The sequence below is a fragment of the Ranitomeya imitator genome, chromosome 1 (assembly GCF_032444005.1).
Source record: "Ranitomeya imitator isolate aRanImi1 chromosome 1, aRanImi1.pri, whole genome shotgun sequence".
In the NCBI taxonomy this organism is placed as follows: Eukaryota; Metazoa; Chordata; class Amphibia; order Anura; family Dendrobatidae; genus Ranitomeya; species Ranitomeya imitator.
Genome location: NC_091282.1, coordinates 125,005,891 through 125,023,337, shown reverse-complemented (window position 1 = coordinate 125,023,337; position 17,447 = coordinate 125,005,891). Strand labels below are relative to the sequence as shown.

Genomic DNA, 17,447 nt, shown 5'->3' with positions numbered 1-17,447 from the left:
GAGTAGCTCAATGCTTTCTGTTTTTAACAGATCACTTTTCAGCAGTCTCATTATCATTACAGACATGATTACAATGACTTGCCTTACAGCTTTTATAAACAGCAGATAACACAGGATCAGCTCCTCACACTGCCTTCACAATGTCTTATGCATGCTCTGGTAATGTTAAATATACTCTGGAGACAGATTGTTGTGAATTCTGTTGTCGGGCTCCCTCCTGTGGTCATGAATGGTACTTCGGCTGGTTCTGTCCATGGACTTCCTCTGGTGGGTGTTTCTGAGTTTCCTTCCACAGGTGACGAGGTTAATTCGTTAGCTGGCTGCTCTATTTAGCTCCACTTGGATCTTTGCTCCATGCCACCTGTCAATGTTCCAGTATTGGTCTAGTTCTCTCCTGGATCGTTCTTGTGACCTGTCTTCCCAGCAGAAGTCAAGTTCCTGCTTGTTTTTCTTTGGTTTGCTATTTTCCTGTCCAGCTTGCTATTTTTATTGTTGTCTTGCTTGCTGGAAGCTCTGGGACGCAGAGGGAGCGCCTCCGCACCGTGAGTCGGTGCGGAGGGTCTTTTTGCGCCCTCTGCGTGGTCTTTTTGTAGGTTTTTGTGCTGACCGCAAAGCAACCTTTCCTATCCTCAGTCTGTTCAGTTAGTCGGGCCTCACTTTGCTAAATCTATTTCATCTCTGTGTTTGTATTTTCATCTTTACTCACAGTCATTATATGTGTGGGGCTGCCTTTTCCTTTGGGGAATTTCTCTGAGGCAAGGTAGGCTTTATTTTTCTATCTTCAGGGCTAGCTAGTCCTTAGGCTGTGCCGAGTTGCATAGGGAGCGTTAGGAGCAATCCACGGCTACTTCTAGTGTGCGTGATAGGATTAGGGATTGCGGTCAGCAGAGTTCCCACGTCCCAGAGCTCGTCCTTATTATCAGTAACTATCAGGTCATTCCGTGTGCTCTTAACCACCAGGTCCATTATTGTCCTGACCACCAGGTCATAACAGCAGATACTCTGGAGGCAGATTCTCTGGTAGATCTATCTCTGGCCCATAGATCTTAGCAGCTCGTTTGCATAACAAGAAAAATGTGGATTTCTCAGGAATGAGATATCCGATCGCAGATATCAAAATCTAATTTAATTAAACTTTTTATGACCTACAGGCCTATATAGACGGCTTAGGAGGGATGATCCTACTGAGATTTTACCTTTAAATACATTTAGCATAAAATCCTGATTATTGTCTGATTTGCCTTTTAGCATTTATCCACCTTTAGTTCAAACAGAAAGTCTTCCACAGGTCTGCGATTAGGAAAGATGGCTGGAGTACGAAAGTCTTCGCATGTGCATAGTGAGTTAGTATGATGGATCCAAGCGGTACCCCGTGGTCCCCATTTTCCCATGCGGTTCTTTCAAGGTTCACCTCTTTGTGACAGCTAGAATAAGACGGCATGCTGTGCTATTTTTGCTGTCAAAGGTGAAAGACAGGACTGCCGACGGAGGTTCCTGAAAAGACCTCGAGCAGCAGTGTGAACATAGCCTGATTTCTTTATTAGCCTTGTAACATATACAATGGAGGGAGAACAAACTGTCCTGAAAGTATTTCCTAATTAGCCTTGACTACTCTGCTAGATTGAACTATTTGAATGTCATTGTGACCTCTGTCAAATAAATTCAAGGAAATGTTTTAACATTGCAAGGAAGCTAAAGTTCCACTGTGAGAAAGAAAGCTAAACACTTTATAAGTCTCAGGATTTACAAGGGCCGTTTGCTAAACTATCATTATTGATATCAGCAAGTTCTGACTTTCTCAGGGAAAATTACTCGATACCCATAACATTGTGTGAGACTCGACCAGAAGTGGAAGAGCTGCATTTTACATACTTTATGTTCATATATTTTTCCTAATGGCTATTATGGGCATTGTAAACCTAAATTGAATGTAACATATGTTCTAAAGAAAGAGAAAAATTATCTGGGTAGAAAGGCAAAATGAGCAATTGTAAGTACACAGTGTTATATAATATGATGCACAGACAAAAAAGGGCCCCTGTGCAAGAACAATATATGGGTCCTTTGTAGCCCAAAAGATCCTAAAAATGCAAGATTGCACCTGCTTTGGAGGTTGGAATGGGCCCTCTTACCTATTGGGCCCCTGTGCGTCCGCACAGGCTGCATCAATGATGTGTCCCCCCCCGATATGATGATTGAAATATCTTAATAGGATAAAAGCTGTGATGGGAGCAGTGCTTCTTTAATGAATGCATTGTACTGTGAAATATATAGCTCAGCCATATTATGCCTCCATAATGTAATAGTGGGTAAGGGATTATTACAGCATAATGAATGCCGTAAGAACTACAGCTAATATATACGATGGCATTTTTTTTCTTCATTATTTCATATTACTTGGAATTTTTTCAGTTTTTTTTTTTTATATGGTGAAATTAATGCGTTCATTCAAAACTACAACTTGCTCAATAATGAATAAGCCCTCATACGGCTGTATCAATTCTGTCCTTGCCGTAAAAGTCTGTGGTGGGATTGTCTCCAAACACAGCAGCCAATCAGAGGAGGCAGAGCTGTAGCGGAGGGGAGGAATGCAATAACCTGGACCAGTCATGGCAGGAGGTGTGATGAGGGGAGTCTGACTACCTAACGCCCCTTGCCATCAGTTTCAATCAGTCGAATTTTGGAAAAAAACGGATCCGGCGACTGATGCCACCAAATCCCTTTTTTTCTCATAGACTATTAGCGACAGACTGCAACGGATGGCCTCACGTTTCATCCGTCGTTCGCCGGATATGTCGAAAATTGTTTGTCAGGCGGCCAGAGACGACGGACATAGTAATAATTTTTGTCTACGTCGAAAAAACAGACTGCGACGGATCCATCACCATCGATCGTTTGCTAGAATGGAAGCCAATGGTGCCGGATTCATCAAATGAACGCTCCGATCCAATTAGCCAGATCCGCTAGTCGGATCCGTCCAAAAAATGAATCTGTTGGATCAGTTTTGTGACTGATGGTTAAAAACTGATGTGTGAAAGGGGCCTTAATGCGTGTAGGTACTGCAGCTACGCTATAGTCACAGATCACAGCTCTTCCCTGATATCTATCCTCTATAAAGCAGTCAAGCAACATGCACTAGGGGGAAAAAGTCACTATCACTTCAAGGCACTGACTTGTATATATCGATTTTGATTACTGGACAGTTACTTAAAGGGAATCTGTCACCACATTTGACATATCTAAACTATTAATATGGGCATACAGGCTATAGACTCCTGAAAACAGTCCTCCCTGTGTGTCTCCTATCAGAAGGCATGTTGTGATAAAAGATGATTTCTCAACATTATATGAATGACCTCTTCCAGGCTCTGGGGAGGACTGTGCCTGGAAGATAACTCTGCCTCCAGAGCTTGTTTTACATAGGAGGTCTTACCACTGTGATGTGTGATATGTAATGGTTACCAGTGTGATGTGTAATGGATACGGGTGTTACCATTGTGATGTGACATGGTTACCAGAGTGATGTGTAATAGTTACCAGTGTGATGTGTAATGGCCGCTTTCCTGATAACTGACACATCTGCAGGTTCCTCTCACTTTCAGCTTGTAGCTCACAGGCAGACAGGGCTGTAATATTGTTGTAAGACAGCAGAGCTGATGGCCAAACAAAAATGTGTTTCCAGTAAGACAAATTTCATTTCTACTGTTCTGTGTCAGTTACTTGTCTCACACTGGTAAGTTCCCCATCATGTAAAACAAGCTCTGGAGGCAGAGTTATCTCCAGACACCAACCCCCTCCCCCACCCTCTCAAAAACAACACATCTGATATGAGACACACAGGGAGGATGGTTTTCAGCATTCTATAACCTGTGTCCACATATTAATGGTTTAGATAGGTCAAATTTGGTAGTACTTGAAGTGAACCTTTCACCCCCAAAATCGATGGTGAGGTAAGCTCACCGTCATCAGGGGCTTATCTACAGCATTCTGTAATGCTGTAGATAAGCCCCCGATGTATCCTGAAAGAGGAGAAAAAGACGTTAGATTATACTCACCCAGGGGCGGTCCCGCTGCGGTCTAGTCAAATGGGTGTCTTCGGTCCGCCTCCTATCTTCATTCCATGACGTCTTCTTCTGGTCTTCACGCCGCGGCTCAGGCGCAGGCGTACTTTATCTGCCCTGTTGAGGGCAGATAAAGTACTGCAGTGTGCAGGTGCTGGGCCTCTCTGACCTTTCCCGGCGCCTGCGCACTGCAGTACTTTCCTCTGCCCTCAACAGGACAGACAAAGTACGCCTGCGCCGGAGCCGCAACATGAAGACAAGAAGAGGACGTCATGGAATGAAGATGGGAGGCGCCGGAGCGGACCTGAGACACCCATCGGAGCAGGACCGCCCCTGGGTGAGTATAATCTAACCTCTTTTTCTCCTCTTTCAGGTTACATCGGCGGCTTATCTACATCATTGCAGAATGCTGTAGATAAGCCCCTGATGACGGTGAGCTTACCTCACCATCGATTTTGGGGGTGACAGGTTCCCTTTAATTTCGACTTAATTTTCGACTACGACTTAATTTCTCCAGGATTTCCCTTCTCGATTGTCCTTTTCTTTTTGTTTAATCTGTCATCTTGCTTCCTCCAGAAATACTGTTATCTTTTACATCTTTGGAGATCCAATACAGCGAGGAAGTCTATCCGGCTATACAATCCCCATCTATTTCCTGTTTTTCATCATAGTTTTTTCTAAGGTTTATTATGATGGTAATTGTTAATATTCCCTTTCCAAAATTCCTTGGACACCGAGCAGATGAGAATGGTGGCGGCAGATCACGTCTGTGAAGCTGTGCCCAAATCGGAGTTCGGCTCTGCGCACACTGATTCCTCAGTGTATGGCGCATGTGATGGATTTTCACCCTGTGTCTGGCCGTGTCTGTTAGCAGCAGAAAGAAAGGATTGGGGCAGGATTAGAACAGAAGAGTCAGGACGGCTCCTGCACTGTGCTGGTAGCATAAAGGAGTATGTACACTACATGATTATTGGGAACGAGCGCTCGGAGGAGATTCCCGATAGTGATGCCTTGTAAACATGCTGCTGGCGACCCAAGCACTCGTTTGTCGGATGTTCTTTTGGTTTTGCTTATAAGATTTTCATTTTTGGCAGCACATTTTTGTCCTGTGTAAACAGTACCTGTGCTGTCGAGAACGTTGGCAGTCTGTGCACAAAGAACGACCTACTACAGAACGCTCTGTGCATATGTGGGATGCGGTCAGCCCATCTAGACAGTGTTCAAGTTGGGTGGTGAAAATCCATCTTTACAGGAAAAAAGAACCCGCTGCTGTTCATTCATGTCAACTTCTTTTTTGTTGTTTTTCTCTATTTCCAGAAATGCAAGTAATAAGTCTAGATTCAGGAGCATTTTTTCCTTTTTTTTTTTTGTGCTGTATTAAATAAAGTTGAGTAGAAAGATTTGTGCATTCCCTGTCCAGCGGCTACATTGGTAGTTTGTTGCTGCCGGGTCAGAGTCCTTCAAACGTCCTACTCTTTTATCAGCGCCCCTATGGCCTCTTCTGACTAGTGGCCTCCATGATGTCATTACTATGCGGCCATGTGCACACATGACGTAAAAGCTATCGGGGAGGTTACAGTAGGCTGTTCCCTGTCCTCTGGCACAGGGGCCACAGACTGCCAACTTGCCCGCTCCTGTGAATCTTTTTCTCAACTCTAGAAACAAACAAACAAAAAATAAAAAAAATTTGATTTCAAGTTGGACCCATCACATGATGGAGACCTGCAGGCACAGACCTTTTTTTGTTTTAGAATGTCTCGTAGATGTCCATCATTTTACAAGGGAAATAAAATGAGCTCTTCTTGCAAAAATAATAGAATCTGCAAGAGAGGTGTGAACAAAGCCCAAAATGTTAGCCAAACCTTTCCTAGAATTGGTGCAAATTGGCCATCGGAATATTTGGGGTGACATGCAGCATTTCTGTACTGGTTCAGTTGCTCACGTCCAGTTTTTCTTGTTTGGCCAACGTAGTCAATGACCGTTCTTGAGGTCCGTTCTTGTTCTCGGTGTAACCGCGTCTGATTTTTACTCATTGTTCTAGTACAGCGCAGGAAATCTTTTCTCGGCTGGAATGTCTCCTCCCTGTATTTGTGCCACTGGATATAGGAAACGAAATCCACTGGGATACTGATGCTAAAAAGAATATTTCTGTACATAATGTCTCGGTGACCTCATCCGTAGCAGAAGTGCCATGTAAGAAAGATGGTGTTGTGCATTATAAGGGCTTATTCACATGCTGCTTTTTTGTTGTGGTATTTTTGCCACTGAAAATAGTGTTTTATAGCACCAGCAATTGAGTGAGATTTCTAGAATCCTGTGCACGTTGCTTATTTTTTCTTTGCAGATTTGAACCAACAAAGCGGTTTTTGTTTTTTTTTGTTTTTTTAAAAAATCTGCAGCATGTAAATTCTTTCAGTGTAATTCACCCATTAACGGAATATGAGAAAAAACCTACATAAAAAAAAACACATTAAAACAATGCATATTTAATCAGTTTTTGGCTGCAGAAAAATCTACCGTACTCAACATGTGATCGTAGCCTAGCACTGGCTTGTCACTTCTGAAGAGAAATGTATCCGTTTCCCATTTGTTCCTGCCTTTCTCAGATATTTGGAGAAAGATTATTAATTAATCCAGAGTTACATATTTACCTGTTTTTGCTTTGGGGGAGACATTCTTTCCAGGCATTACTCACACATTTTCTTCCACTGTAGTGGTTCTGGCAGAATTGCTGAGGTCATTCTTAAAATATTTGGAAGAATGTAAAAAAAAAAAAAAAAGTCTATTGTCGATTACTGAAAGTCTGATGTAATGTAAAAAGGCATTCGTGTCACTTTTATGTTAACCAGACAGCAACCCCCCCCCCCCAAAAAAAAAACAAAAAAACATTACGTACTTCTAATCCCTGCCAGACAAGCTCTGAAAAAGAGTAAAAAGATTTCCCTTGGAAAGAGAAAAAGTAGCAGAATTGTTCTGTATATCACGAAAAACATTTATAACCTGTCAACAAGATTTTCACCTGCGCCACCCCGGAGAGAGGGGCCGCCATGTCTACACATCCTATTTTGATCCAAGGGTTAGATCAAAATTGGCAATGCAAGTCTAAGGGCCTTTGAAAAAAAAAAAATCTGACCGCACTTGGATGACATCCAAGTGCAGTCCAATTTTCATGGACTGTCAGAAAGGATAAAGTAGAGAGGCTTTTCTCTAGTCACCTTCCACGACAACAGTATCGGAGGATGTCTCCCTGCCCTAATAGGGGACAGGAAACAAAGAGGTTAAAAACCCCTCCCCTAACTGCAACCACCAGTTTTCCTGTCCCCTATAGGGCATGAAGAGGTTCTCCAAGAGTGCTGCCGTGGCCGGTGATCGGGAGCACGGTTACCTGTCTAGCCGGGCAGTCGAGGTCGGGGGGCTCCACTCTCCTCCTCCTTCAGACTGCTCCCATCTCCGTGATCTTCACGTGACTTGGGACCCCTGCCCGCCCTACCCGCGCCTCTCTAGGGAGGCAAAGCAGGGCGGTGCGGTGCTCCGGGGTCCTCCTGCAGCTCCCCGGCGTCCTCCTTCCTCCACGCTGCTGCTAGTGCTGTCGCGCGCGCATCGGAAGTGACGCGCATCCGAACTTCCGTTTTTTCCCCGGCGCCATACACGCAGCTCCCGCGTGCACAAAACAGAGTCCTGTCCCAGGACATCCAGCGGCGGCATGGTCAGGCGTATCTGACCTCCCCCTGACAGACACTAACGACGAGGAGGAGCACCACTTATCTTGCTGGGAGCCTCGGTATCCTATTTATTCCTGGCTAGGGAATAGCTCCTGTCTGTGACCCTCTGTAGTCAGGATCTCTGACCATATGGACGGCGAAAAACCCCTACACTCTGCTCCTGCGGAGCCCAGCGCTCACCCCCCTGCTGTAAGTAGTGGGATGATGTCCCTTGCTGTCCATTTTTGTAATTCAAGCCACTTAGTCCGACTTTCTCTCTCTTTTTAGGGAGACAAGGTCTCTGCCCCTAGGAAGGATAAGGTGCCCGGCCGCAAGTGTGCTGCATGTGCGTCCAAGCTTCCCTCCACATATAAAAAGAAGCTCTGCCAACCATGCACAGATGATGTCCTGCGTACTGAACAGCCCTCACTTGTGGACAGCATCAGAACTCTCATCAGGCAGGAGGTTCAGTCCTCCATGGCGGCTTTTCCCCAGCCGCCGACACCGCAGCCTCCCCCTCCTAAGAAAAGGAAGACAGCCCCGGTAGTCTCTGACTCTGACTCGGGAGAATTACATACTTCAGAGTCAGAGGACATTTGGGAGAATGAGAGTTCTGCCTCTACTTCTGCTCCCAAATCAGATAATAAAAAATACCTCTTTTCCTACGAGGATTTGGAGGAATTGGTATCTATGGTGAGGGGCACCATGGGGGTGGAAGAGGAGGTGGAGGGCCATTCTGTACAGGATGACATGTTCGGGGGTTTAAAACCTAAGTCAGTAAAGGGATTCCCCATACACGAAAACATCGAAATCCTTATCCTCCATGAGTGGGGCCTTCCAGAGAAAGGGTTAAATGTCCCATCAGAATTCAAAAACCGTTTTCCCCTTGAGGGAGACTGTTCCATTTTTGAAATGCCCAAGGTTGATGTTCAGGTGTCGAGGGTGACCAAAAAAACAGCACTGCCCTTTGAAGATTCCTCCCAGCTGAAAGATCCCATGGATCGCAAGACTGAAAGCTTATTGAGGAAATCTTGGGACACTTCAACAAATTTACTAAGATCTAACGTGGCCTCAACATGTGTAGCCAGATCTTTATTTCTCTGGCTGCGTACATTGGAGAATCACCTAATAAAAGGTACTCCTAGAGAAGAGATTCTTAATTCTCTTCCTCTGCTCCAGAAGGCAACTGGATTCCTAGCGGACGCCTCCGCAGAATCTGTACGAGTTGCCGCTAAATCAGCGGTTCTCACAAATTCAGCCAGAAGGGATACCCCACCTTGGGACTTGAACCTGGTGTTAAAACGTCTGACTGAGGACCCCTTTGAACCCCTTTCAGCCTCCAGCTTAAAGATCTTGACCCTCAAAACAGTCTTCCTGGTAGCTATCACTACTGCCAGGCGTATAGGGGAGTTACAGGCCTTATCTATCCAGGAACCATTCTTGACTATAACCACGGACAGTATAATCCTCAAATTAGACCCTTCCTTTACACCCAAGGTAGTTTCTGATTTTCACAGAAATCAGGACATCGTTACCTTCTTTCTGTCCAAATCCTTCTAATCCAAAAGAAGAGGCTTTTCACACCCTGGACGTTCGCAGGGTGGTTCTGTTCTATCTCCAACAGACGGAAGGTTGGAGGTTGGATCAAAACCTGTTCATACAGTGGGCAGGACGAAATAAGGTCAAGAAGGCCGCCTAAAGCACAATCGCTAATTGGATTAAGCAAGCCATCAGCCTGGCATAGTCTTCTCAGAAGCTTACACCTCCAGCTTCACTGAAAGCCCACTCCACCCGCTCAGTCTCGACTTCCTGGGCAGAGAGGGGAAGCGCATCAGCAGAGCAGATATGCAGAGCCGCCACCTGGTCGTCAATCCATACATTCACCAGGCACTATAGGCTCAACTTCAACAGGGATCTATCGTTCGGCAGATGTGTTCTGCAAGCGGTTGTCCCTCCCTAAGGAAATTAGCGGTTGGTATCACTCCGATACTGCTGTCGTGGAAGTTGACTAGAGAAAATAGAATTAGTTCTTACCGGTAACTCGGTTTCTAGGAACCTTCCACGGCAGCACTAATTTCCCTCCCTAATTTATTTATTTATTTAATGATACCTGCACTTAAGTGGTAACTATACATGCTACTGTGTCCCGAAAAAACACTGGTGGTTGCAGGAAGGGGAGGGGTATTTAACCTCTTTGTTTCCTGTCCCCTATTAGGGCAGGGAGACATCCTCCGATACTGCTGTCGTGGAAGGTTCCTAGAAACCGAATTACCGGTAAGAACTAATTCTATTTTTTTGTATTTCCTCCACGTATGGGAAAAACTGACACTTGAACTACAGTCTCATCAAAACTCTGATCATAACTGGTCGTTTTTTTCTCGTACATGAGGAAATCTGATGTCTTAGGCCTAACCTGGATAAAATGCAATACTGGGCACAATCCATAGACAAGGGTGGTGCTGTTTCTATACAATACAATGTTGCAAATTCTGATGATCACATATAGGCCTTTTAAACCTGTTGTGCTACTTTTGCAATTTGCGTAATGTGACCTTTTCATAAAAATGTAATTATTGCAATTTGCAAAGTCATGCCAAAGGGCTGTGTATCCACCGGAGCTGGAGGATTGCCTGAATATTTCATTGTGTCACTGTCAGAAACCCTTTTAGTGCTGTGCAGAAGCTGAAACGCTCGGGCGGAAGAGGGAAGGGATTTTAGGCAGAAGTGCTGATGTGGACCTCACACTTGTAATAATGGAGGTGAAGTGCAGATTGGTGACGGGCTCGGATATCCTCGTTCTCCAGATCTGACATTTCCATTGATCCGTGCTCAGCCCTGTTCTGTGGATATAGAGAAACCTCAGTATTCGGGAGATAGGAGATCTTCGTTGAGGCTCGGCTTATTCACATCCTGGATTATTCTTCATTATGGCTGGCTGCATGGCTCCGAGACCTCTCGAGGAGATGTGAGACCACATAGTCTGCTGTGAATCCACTGGTGGTGCAGGACAAGGTTCTCGCTGGAGGCTTGAGTGCACAGAGTTGTTCTGGGATACGGCGTAAGAATGGTGGGCTTCTTGTAAATCACTCGCTGCTCCCTTTATATGAGGTTCCTTCGCAGCTTTTAATGGGGCCAGACTTGTTAAATCTCTGACAATCCTCCTCATAAGCCAGAACGATGACTGGAAATGTGCAGGACAAACAGAGGTTTCCTTCTGAATGCAGGAATTTAGCGCTTAAGATAAATGTGAGAGAACTTTTGTATTTTAAGGTATGAGGATGTTTTTTAGGTCAAAATAAACCTACTATAGTTTATTTTTTGTTTTCTACAATGACCTGTTCCCAATAAATATCCTTTTGGTACCAAAACCTCTTCTTGCTCTCATCCAGTGGGATCTTTCGTTCTTTAAAGGGAATCTGTTACCAGTTTTCTGCTATCCGTCTAATAGCAGATAAATGTTGGGGTGCATACACATCGCTTGAATCGAGGACACTTCCTAGGTTGCTTGCTGTCATTTTGATAAAATCACTGTTTTATCAGCTGCAGATCTCCCAGTTTTCTGGATGCTGAGCTCTGTATAGCCCCGCCCACACCACTGATTGGCTGCTTTCTGTGCCCACTGTGCATAGACAGAAAGCTGCCAATGAGTGGTGGGGGCGGAGTTATGCAGAGCTCATGAATATGGAGGACTACCTATCTGCAGGTTTACTAGTCCTCTAGTGATAAAATCACTGTTTTATCAGTCAAAAGTTAACAAACCTACACTAAGCAGCCCAGTAAGTGACATCAGGGTCCCTACATCATGCTGCTCTCAGATTAGGTGTCAAAAAGCAGCTGACGGATTCAACTCTAAACCTTTTTTGTGTGGCTCGTTAAGGCACACGCATAAAATTTTTGCGGAAATTTTTTTTTTTTATGAAAATCACAGTGACTACTGGAAAAACACTGCACTTTGAGTTTTCGATGTTTTTGTATTTCATTGATTGTAATGGGTAAAAATATATAGAAAAAAGGCTGAAAGAGTGGACGTCTTCTCAAAAGCTTCAAAAGAAAATGCGCATTTTTTTAAAATGTCATTCATTTTGCTGTAAAATGCTGTGAGAAAAATGTCCCATATGTACATACATATGAGTTCCAGTATGTGTGTAGGAGCTGCGTCCTGCCCCTGGGTGTCCATATCATGACCTGGACAGATTTTTCTTTTTTTTATCCCTGAGAATAAACAATGACGTTTCCAATTGAATTACTGCAACAATAGATGTTGAAAACGATGAAGAATCGATACATGGAGGATAATTGGAAGCTTTCAATGATACAAATTATAAAATTACTTGCTGATAGTAGATTACCATACCGTAAGGAAACCGCCTTACCAAAACCTGTCAGATCATAAATGCACTAGGAAGATGCAGCAGGCCCCCACAATAAAGGCAGAGGCAGCACAGGTGCAAACTACTGATAGAAACAGCCACCCACACACCTACCAGATTATGGAGGGGTTGGCTGCAAATGAGGCTTGAGTAGAACGTCAGTCACACAGGTATGTGTGGCGCAAAGTGTCCGGGGGCCTGCTGCATCCTCCTAGTGCATTTATCGTCTGACAGGTTTTGGTAAGGCTGTTTCCTTATGGTAAATTTTTCTTAATTTTTCTATGTTAGGTGTTTTTGAGATTAGTGTTAGGACTTCCAAGTATGAGGACCCTTGATGTTGGGTTGCAAGGTTATCTATTTTTGACCAAAATATCAACCAATACCTCATTTAATCTTATTATATGCATTATTTTTATTTTTTCATCTTTTGTTGCACTATTTATATCATTTTTTGCAGGATGCAACCAGGCCCTTTTTGTTGGCTGGGTGTACTGGGGCATTTGTCCCTGTGAGGTGCATATATATATAGTGCTGGGCAGCCCGCCTGTTAATACAAGGGCGTCATTAATAGGCTGTAAGTTGGACACTTTGCATCACACATACCTGTGGACTGACATTCTACTCAAGCCTCCTTAGTGTGCATTTTTTCGACTAGGCAGCCAATCCCTCCATAATCTGGTAGGTGTGGAGGTGGCTGTTTCCATCAGTAGTTTGCACCTGTGCTGCTCCTGCCATTATTGTGGGGGCCTGCTGCATCCTGCTAGTGCATTTATCATCTGACAGGTTTTGGTAAGGCTGTTTCCTTATGTTAAGTTTTTTTTTTGTTTTTTTTTGTTTTTTTCTATGTTGGGTGTTTTGGATACTGGATTACCCTAATAATTTTTTTTGTCTTTACCTTGCAGAAATATTGTATTTATGCAAAAATGTTAGCAAGAAGTGCAGCCTTCTTGATTTCCTTAGAATATTTTTTCAGTTGGTAATGACAAAGTTCTATTATCTCATTTCTGTTCAATCAATATCAAAGTGCAAGTATTATTATGCTAAGGCTCCTTGGGGCGGACATTGCTCGTCTGAAAATAGTGGCAGATGCAATTTTTTATTTTTTTTCAATTGATTAGTCAATGGACACTTTACCTTGGAGGAGAACAACGATTTCACCTGCAAAACTGCGCAGTCGATTGTAATAGTTTTTTGGGTGAAACAAACCTCTCTCTTGCTGCAGAATTTGTGTGTCTATTTAACAAAGGTAAAAATGCAGCAGCTCCCAGCCACTCATGGTTTTCCAAGCTGTGCCACCGATGCGCCTTCACGTCTTGCCTTTAGGGCTTATTCAGATGTCTGCTCAAATCGGTCCAGGTTCGGGCTGGCCACAGCTTTTCCAACTCAAGCGTGAGAGCCTCATAGAAATATATGAAGCCGCCCTGCTCCAGTCCGGAGATCTACGGCCGCCGGTATGTGCTCCGACCCATTTACATGGACGTCTGAGTGAGCCATTAGTAGGAAACGTTCCTGTTCCCACTAATCGTCTAGTGTATGAGACATTTTTACCATTTGGTGGACGTCTTTTTCACTGCTCTACTATATAGGGGAATTGAACTGAGATCACTTAAAATAAGAACAGGACCTCCTCCTGACAATAAGGGTATGTGCACACGTCTTTTTGATGTCTGCGGATTTTTCCGCAGCGAATTTGTGAAAACCACAGGTAAAAGGCATTGCGTTTTACCTGCGGATTTATTGCGGGTTTTGTGCGGATTCCACCTGCGGTTTTACACCTGCGGATTCCTATTGTGGAGCAGGTGTAAACCTCTGCGGAATCCACACAAAAAATTGACATGCTGCGGAATATAAACCGCTGCGCTTTCGCACGTTTTTTTCCGCAGCATGGGCACTGCAGATTGCGTTTCCCATAGGTTTACATTGTACTGTAAACGCATGGGAAACGCTGCGGATCTGCAGCGTGTGAACATAGCCTAAGACCTTTCTGTCATTTACCGCCTTGCCGGAGGACTGACTACTGCCTCCATGTGATGTGACGGTCTTCCAAGAAATGATTTTAGGCATGTATTGAACGCTGTAAATCCTCACAGTTCAGTGATCACATGCGGATTTACCTACGTTCAATAGACGGCAGTGCTTTGGACTCGCTGTATATTCACTGCGCCAAAGTCCCTGATCGTGGGCACCAGGCCTTACAGGACCATTTACAGTCTCCTATGTTACAGAATTGTAATGAGTCCATAAAGACCGGGTGCTGTGGCTCTGTATAGCACCTTACTCGCCCATAGACTTAATTGGCTGAGTCTCATTCGATTTACAGAAGAAACTACTGCACGCTGAGATTTTTTTTCGGAGGTCTGGAAACGCTCGGCTCTTGGGGGTCTTTGCACGCCTTGTGTCCCCTCTTATTTACTTGAAGTGCTCTTGACAAACCTCTGCCTCAGTTTGGGCAGTTTCCATTAGCATAGAAATGAGGAGGTGAGTTAATGATTCATTGGCACCAGCTGACCTCTGGGAGAGCTCTGGACCATGATGCAGCTCCGGCTTCATGTTTTCCCCCTGCATTCCCTCATCTAATTTAATATTTACAGGCTGATCTGTCTACATGCCTGAGCGCCTGAAGAGAGCAAACAGTTTACAGCCCGTCCCTCCCCTGGGCACAGGGGGCAATTTGATCCAGCTTTCTTCATTCCTCGATTTTCCATCATCTTGTGTGTTTCGGAGACGCTCTGGGGTCCACGTTGTCTCCTCTCCTGACGGATCCGGCTTCCTTCCTTGCACACAGGAAAAAAAATGGATTCTGATTCAGACTCTCCTTTTAATTACTCCTGGCCATCTTTTCCCAAAATGAGAATTCACAGGAGAACAACCAAGCAAGGTAGAAGCTAGCCTACAAAGTTCTGTTATCCTCGGTATAGATATGGGGACCCCCGTAGCATTGTGCTGGAGCCTGGGGGGCGCTCATTGTGGCATTGTAGTGTATTTGTAACTGGGTAGCACATGTGATGTCTGCCTGATTCCTCCATCTCTTTAGAGCAGGTCTTTGGTGACGCTTATATAGATGGTAGTGTATAGCGGTCGTATATACATTGAGTAGCACTTGAAAAGTTGCCTGACCAGTGATTTGCTACAGCAGTCTGTAGTTTGGAGAATCGTGTCGTTTCCCGTCATGTGATGATGGACTTGGTTTCTGCTCGCTGATTTTTCACTGAAATCCAGATGACGTCCTATTAAAGTGGTATGAAAGCAGAAGTTTATTAATTAGTGTAGAGGATATATATATTAAATCTTTGTTTTTTTCCGTGCATGTACTTATTCCTTCTTGTGCCACTTACTATTTCTCAGAACCTTTACGCACGTTCACACGTGGCATAATGATTGGTGAGGATTCTGCAGTTGCTTGTGAAATACAGCACATATGAGTGGGCTCTTCCAAACTTCTTGCATTTCACCCATCACAATGAGGAGGGGAAATCCACAGCATTAGTTTACTGGAATGATGCACAGAAGCCGCTTCGTGTATGGGTTTACTCCATGCTCGTGGTGCAGATTGCTTGTGAGTCTTTGGCAGTTGTACCCGGTGGTGTAATGCAACCAGCAAGGCCCACCATGAAACCAAACAAAATTCAGATTATACTTTTGCAGACTCAAAGATTTAGGATTTCCTTCTATTAACTAATGTAATGGCTATTCTGTTAAAAACTCAGTTATTTCCATGTGTTTATGTCTTATACCTCTGAGTATTTTGCCCTGAATGTCCTAGGTTTTTTGTTGCTTGTATGGATTTTTTTTACTTTTTCCTCCAGTGAAATTAATGGAACTGCAAAGAAGAGTAAGCTGGCCCAGATACCAGGACCCGTGATGAGCTGTAATTTGGGTGTTCCCTGTGTGTACAGTGCCTTCCCTAGGGGTGTCATTTGGGTGTTCCCTTTGTGTAGAGTGCCTTCCTCAGTGGGTCATTTGGGTGTTCCCTGTGTGTAGAGTGCCTTCCCTAAGGGTGTCATTTGGGTGTTCCCTGTGTGTAGAGTGCCTTCCCTAGGGGTGTCATTTGGGTGTTTCCTGTGTGTAGAGTGCCTTCCCTAGGGGTGTCATTTGGGTGTTTCCTGTGTGTAGAGTGCCTTCCCTAGGGGTGTCATTTGGGTGTTTCCTGTGTGTAGAGTGCCTTCCCCAGTGGTGTCATTTGGGTGTTCCCTGTGTGTAGAGTGCCTTCCCTAGGGGTGTCATTTGGGTGTTCCATGTGTGTAGAGTGCCTTCCTCAGTGGGTCATTTGGGTGTTCCCTGTGTGTAGAGTGCCTTCCCTAAGGGTGTCATTTGGGTGTTCCCTGTGTGTAGAGTGCCTTCCCTAGGGGTGTCATTTGGGTGTTCCATGTGTGTAGAGTGCCTTCCGTAGGGGTGTCATTTGGGTGTTCCCTGTGTGTAGAGTGCCTTCCCTAGGGGTGTCATTTGGGTGTTCCCTGTGTGTAGAGTGCCTTCCCTAGGGGTGTCATTTGGGTGTTTCCTGTGTGTAGAGTGCCTTCCCCAGTGGTGTTATTTCGGTGTTCCCTGTGTGTGGAGTGCCTTCCCTAGGGGTGTCATTTGGGTGTTCCCTGTGTGTAGAGTGCCTTCCCTAGGGGTGTCATTTGGGTGTTCCATGTGTGTAGAGTGCCTTCCCCAGTGGTGTCAGTTGGGTGTTCCCTGTGTGTAGAGTGCCTTCCCTAGGGGTGTCATTTGGGTGTTTCCTGTGTGTAGAGTGCCTTCCCTAGGGGTGTCATTTGGGTGTTCCCTGTGTGTAGAGTGCCTTCCCTAGGGGTGTCATTTGGGTGTTCCCTGTGTGTAGAGTGCCTTCCCTAGGGGTGTCATTTGGGTGTTCCCTGTGTGTAGAGTGCCTTCCGTAGGGGTGTCATTTGGGTGTTCCCTGTGTGTAGAGTGCCTTCCCTAGGGGTGTCATTTGGGTGTTCCCTGTGTGTAGAGTGCCTTCCCCAGTGGTGTTATTTCGGTGTTCCCTGTGTGTGGAGTGCCTTCCCTAGGAGTGTCATTTAGGCGTTCCTTGTCTGTAGAGTGCCTTCCCTAGGGGTGTCATTTGGGTGTTCCCTGTGTGTAGAGTGCCTTTCCCACCTGTTTATAAACTTCATTATGTTGGCTTCACACATCTGACATTCTCAGTCTGAGTACGGTCCGACAGCGGGTGTCTTGACCTGAATTTTGACATATTCATAGACTCCTGATGATACTGGGACAATTTTGGACCAGGAGACCTGGTGCCTGTCTATAACTAACGTTCTGTATGCAGCCATGAATGCCGATTGTGTGAAGCCAGCCTTGGGCTTAGATCAAGT

The 17,447-nt window shown here is 44.9% G+C and overlaps 1 protein-coding gene across 4 annotated transcripts in view; it reads left to right on the top strand.

Annotated features, from left to right (window-relative positions):
• The window catches only part of ARHGEF28 (Rho guanine nucleotide exchange factor 28), a 262,171-nt gene that overhangs the window by 147,181 nt on the left and 97,543 nt on the right, over window positions 1-17,447 (top strand). The window contains exon 1 of one of the 4 annotated variants that reach the window (XM_069750491.1): window positions 10,701-10,829. The exons of the other annotated variants lie outside the window; for them this stretch is intronic. The gene's annotated coding sequence lies outside the window, so the exon portion shown is untranslated. Of the gene's footprint in view, window positions 1-10,700; window positions 10,830-17,447 lie in introns of those variants that run through there. 4 annotated transcript variants of the gene reach the window in all.